Source organism: Mustela putorius, unplaced genomic scaffold, assembly GCF_011764305.1.
Source record: "Mustela putorius furo isolate JIRA1106 unplaced genomic scaffold, ASM1176430v1.1 tig00003851_pilon_pilon_pilon, whole genome shotgun sequence".
Lineage (NCBI taxonomy): Eukaryota > Metazoa > Chordata > Mammalia > Carnivora > Mustelidae > Mustela > Mustela putorius.
The window spans coordinates 82,703-88,267 of NW_025422003.1; the positions used below are offsets into that span (position 1 = coordinate 82,703).

Sequence of the window (5,565 nt, forward strand, 5' to 3'; positions counted from 1 at the left end):
GTATTATGCTTGGCGAAATAAATCAATCTGAGAAAGACAACTATCATATGATCTCCCTGATATGATGAAGTGGAGATGCAACATAGGCGGTTTCGGGCATACGAAAAGAAAAATAAAAGAAGATGGGATTGGGAGGGGAGACAAACCATAAAAGACTGAATCTCACAAAACAGACTGAGGGTTTGCTGGGGGGAGGTTTGTTTTTTGGGAGAGGATGGTGGGGGTATGGGCATTGGGGAGGGCAGGTGCTATGGTGAGTGATGGTGAGTGCTGTGAAATGTGTAAACCTGGTGATTTTACAGACCTGTACCCCTAGGGATAAAAACACATTATATGTTTATAAAAAATTTTAAAAAATAAATTTAAAAAACCCATTAAAGAAAAAACACATATTGCAAGCCCAGAGCTAATCTCATATTCAATCAAAAAAGTTTGAAGTTTTTTTCCCTTAAAGATCAGAAAAAAGACAAGTGTGTCCACTTTTACTACTCTCATTTGACATACTACTGGATGTCCTAGCCAGAGAAACAAGGAACACAAAGAAATAAAAGACTCCCAAAAAAAAAAAAAAAAAAGGAAGAAGTAAAATTTTCTTTTCTTGGATAACATGAACTTACATGTAAAAAAATCCTAAAAACTTCACAAAAAATTTTGAATAAACAAATTTAATAAAGCTGCCAAATACAAGATCAATATATAAAAGACAGGAATTTTGTTTTGTTTTCGTTTTTTTTTTAAATAGTTTTTTTCATGTCATCCTTGCTCAGTGATCATGCTAATCTTCTCTGCATCATTCCAATTTTAGTATATGTGCTGCCAAAGTAAGCACAAGACAGGAGCATTTTAACACTCTAATGATGAACTATCTGAAAAAATAAAGAGAACAATCTAATTCACAATAGCATCAAAAATAATAAAATACTTAGGAAAAGATTTAACTAAGAAGATGAAAGATCTGTACCCCATACCCCATAAACTATGACATTGATAAAGAAATTGAAGGAGACATAAATGGAAAGATAGCTCATATTTATGAATGGTAAGAATTAACATTGTTAAAATGTCCATACTACCGAAAACCATCTGTAAATTCAATTCCTATCAAAAATCCAATGTTAGGGGCGCCTGGGTGGCTCAGTGGGTTAATCCGCTGCCTTCGGCTCAGGTCATGATCCCAGGGTCCTGGGATCGAGCCCTGCATCAGGCTCTCAGCTCAGCAGGAAGCTGCTAACTCTTCTCTCTCTCTGCCTGCCTCTCTGCCTGCTTGTCATCTCTCTCTGTCAAATAAATAAATAAATAATCTTTTTAAAAAATCCAATATTTTTTTTTTACAGAAGTAAGTAAAGAATCCTAAAATTTATACGAGACCATAAAAGACAACAAATAATTAAAGCAGTTCTGAGAAAGAATGAAGAGCGAAATTACACTTCTTGATTTGATACTATACTACAAAGCCCCTCATGCTCAAAACAATAAAGTATACTGGCATAAAAAACAAGACCAATAAAGAAGTAGAACAGAATTGAGAGTCCATAAATAAATCCTTTCATACAGTCACCTAATATTTGACAGGGGCCAACATATATAATGGATAAAGATAGTCTGTTCAATAAAATGATATTTAAAAACTGAATAGTCACATAAACCAGCATGAAACTGGAACCTTATATCACTCATAAAATCTTAACTTGAAATAGATTAAAGACTTAAATGTGATGCATGAAACTAAATTTCCTAAAGGAAAACATAGGAAAAATTCTCCTTGACATGGTCTTGCCAATAGTTGTTGTGGATACCCAGGCCAAAAACACAAGCAAAAGAAGCAAAAATAAAATAAATAAATGGTATTACATCAAACTAAAGTTTCTGCATTGCCAAAAAAAAAAAGGGGAATGAAAACACAATCCACAGAATGGAAGAAAAATACTTATAAATCTTATATCTGAAAAGAGGTTAATAACCAACAGATACAAATAGAAAAAAATCTATAATTAAAAAATAGCAAAAGGATCTCAATAGACTTTTTTTTTTCAAAAAAGTTATATAAATGACCAACAGGAGCATTAAAAAGTGTTGCTCAACGTAAAAACTCAGGGCAAACCATTATGTTGTTGTTGTTGTTTGTTGTTTAACTCTGCAAAAAACACAACAGAGATATTACTACCTATTAGAATATATACTACCAAAAAAATTAAAACTAACAAATTTTGGTAAATATTGGGGAAAATGGGGAACTTATGCACTGTGATAGGGATATAAAATTTGTATGGAAAACAGTATGGAGATTATTCATATTATTAAAAGTAAAATTACCATATGATTCAGTAATCCCACCTCTAGGTATATATCTAAAGGAAACGAAGTCACTATTCGAAGACATATCTGCACTCTTATGTTCATTATAAAATTATTAACTCTAAGCAAGAGATGGAAATAACTTCAGTATCCATTAATGGATGAATGCATAAAATAAGTATGGTAACATAAATATATACTGTGGAATACTACTGAACCATGAAAAATTAAGAAATACTGCCATTTACAGCAGCATGTATGGATCTTGAAAGGTATTATACTAAGTGAAATATTTCAAAGATTTTTATATATATATTTTTAATTTATGTATTATGATATCCCTTACATACAGAATCTGAAGAAAAAGCAAACTAATGGAAAACTTAGAGTTGAGTTGACTAGAGGTGAACCTGCGGTGGAATAATGTAGTCCACAAGGGTACAAACTTGCAACTATAATAAGAAAAAGTTCTGGGGATCTAATGTACAGCATGATGATCATAGTTAATAATATATACATTACATTTTTATTGTGCTTCCCTTTATTATACTTTGCATATATCAGATCACATTCTTACAAGTTGAAAGTTTATAGCAATCTTGTATAAAATAGGTCTGCTGCCACCATTTTCTAACAACATTTGTTCATTTTGTGTCTCTCTGTCACATGTTGGTAATTCTTGCAATTATTTCAATTTTTTTCATTATTATTGTATTTGTTATGGTGATCTGTGATCAGTAATTATGACCCACTGAAAACTCAGAACTAGTTTACTTAAGGTATATACATTGTTTTTTCCTTAAAAGCATAATGCTTTTTGAACAGTACAGTATAGTGTTTATTTTTTATATGCACTGGGCAACATAATTTTTTATTTGCACTGGAAACCAAAAAAAATAATAATAATTTGACTTAGTTTATTGAGATAGTCACTTATATTGAGGCGGTCCTGGAACAAAACCCACAAGACCTCTGAAGTTTATCTCTACTGTAACTATATACATAAAAGTTGCTAAGAGAAGTAGATCTTAAAAATTCCTTACCCATACATGCATACAAAACAGTGGCAAACTATATGAGATAGTAGATGTATAAACATTTTTATGTAGATTATATTGCAATACAGATGCATGCCATATTTATCAAATTGTACAAAATTTACACAATGTTAAAGAGTTTGGCAATGTTATAAGAAATCATTTTCTTATATTTACAAATTATAATATGTCGAGTATTTTTTCAATAAAGCTGGAAAAAAAACTTTTTGTAGAATAATCTATTTTTCAAAAAAGGAAGTAAAGGGAAAAATAGAAACTGCAAACTAACTTCTGAAAAATAATAGAATATAAAATCCATTTTAGTTATATACACTGTGACCAAAAAACTACTTACTTAGTTTACAATGCAAGGAGTACTTTGGAAGCATGAACGATGGTCTATAAATGTAAGGCTCGAAAGAGGCTCAGTTTTAAGGTTTAAATTTAAAATCTTCTTTTGAAAATACTAAACTGACCACCCATTTTTCCAAACATAAAATGTCTTAACTGCATGAATTTATTTCATACAACTCTATAATCGTAGTTTCATAAGAAAAGCAGCATGCAAATTTTGAATAAGACAGACTTGCTTAAGTTTCTTTATGTTCAACAGTAAAGGATACTTCCCTAAAAAGAAGAAAAAATCAGCATATTTATTATGATCATTATTATTCATAATGAGAGTTCATAGTGAAATTAGGGAATATATATTCCTCAGGAGGGGGCGTAAAGTAACCTAAAATGAATTATTTTGGTAAATGTGGTTATGAATATGTCCATACAATTGCCTCCAGATAAATGATATTATCATTTTGAACAATTTAATTACTTACTTATTAGAATTATTTATAAAGTATAAAAATAAGCTAATATTGTTTAGCATGGAATATGAGACTCTCATGCTCCTTGCTTTCATTACATCCACACAACAACTCTGCATAATAAGATTTATCATCCACATTTCATGTTTGAAAAAACTGCGGGCATAACAACATTTAGGTAACGTGTTATGATTACATGGCTAGTAAAGATGCATCCCCACTAATTTAGGCTTATGATTTCCAAGAAATTGGTACCGTTCCCAATGCACATTCTATTACTCTGTAAAATTTGGCTTCTTGTTTATTTAGTTCTTTAAATTTTATTCATGTGGTGAGGTGGCTTAAAGCTTCATTGAAAGGGAGCTTAAAAAATTCATTTTAAAAACCAAAAGCTCCCAAGAATTAAAAAATGTCTGGCATCTGTCATTAGACATCGTTAATGGGAAACTATATATTTTCCACTCTAGTGAGATAACAATCCAGAGTACTTTTTCTAAGTTTTTAGTCTCTGAGTGTTCCAAAGGACTTGTTAAAAAAGAGAATATTTTAGACAAAGGTGATCAAAAGTCTGGATCAGGTCCCATTTACGATATATATTAGGAAAAACTGAAGGAAAACAAATGGAGATTTGAACACTGAGGCTATTATATAATGACTGGTTAACAACGTATTTAGTTAGAGCATAGAAAAAGCCCTTTAAAGCCTGGTCTTAGCGCTAGCATTGCCGCTTCTGGGATATCTGTCTATTCTATCATCTACTACCTATCTATCTATTCTATCTATCTAAGATATAAATTTGAATAAACTTTTTCAACTTAAAGGATTTTGAGAAATAGAACATAATTAGCACCATAGAAAAGAATCTGTTATGAGATAACCAACCCTAGGCCCCTCTCCCACTTTGTGTTAATATTCTCTTCTTAGTTAATCGTAACAGTTGTTCAAAACGATATACCACTACTGACTCCAGGCAGTTATGATGAAATAAATGAACTATAATCGTGTGCTGCATATCCAAATCTGGTTGGAAACGAAAATATTTATGTAGTTCCATGTTGTAGGTCTAGGAAGGGACCAACTTTTTTGTTACTTTTTAAGGTTGTTCTAAAATATTGTCCACACTTAACTCATAGATTTGGAATGTGTGGCACCTGTCATTCCTTCACTATTCGTGAAAGGACATTTCATTTCATCACTGTTTGGCCTCAGATGATTGGGTAAGTGTGTACGAGTATGTCATTCTAGGTTTCCATTTATTTTTTAATTCTACATTTTTTTCTAAAATTTAAGCCAGGAATTGCATATAAAGATAAACATTGTTTATCTATGAGTGGCCATTCTTGGATACTGCCTTTCTTGTAAAGTACATGCTCAAATCTTTTGATATCTTAACATTGTGTCATACTGACTTT

The 5,565-nt window shown here is 31.3% G+C and overlaps 1 pseudogene; it reads right to left on the minus strand.

Annotated features, from left to right (window-relative positions):
• Positions 1–734: 734 nt before the first annotated feature.
• On the minus strand, positions 735–829 carry LOC123387259 (annotated as a pseudogene).
• Positions 830–5,565: the final 4,736 nt, after the last annotated feature.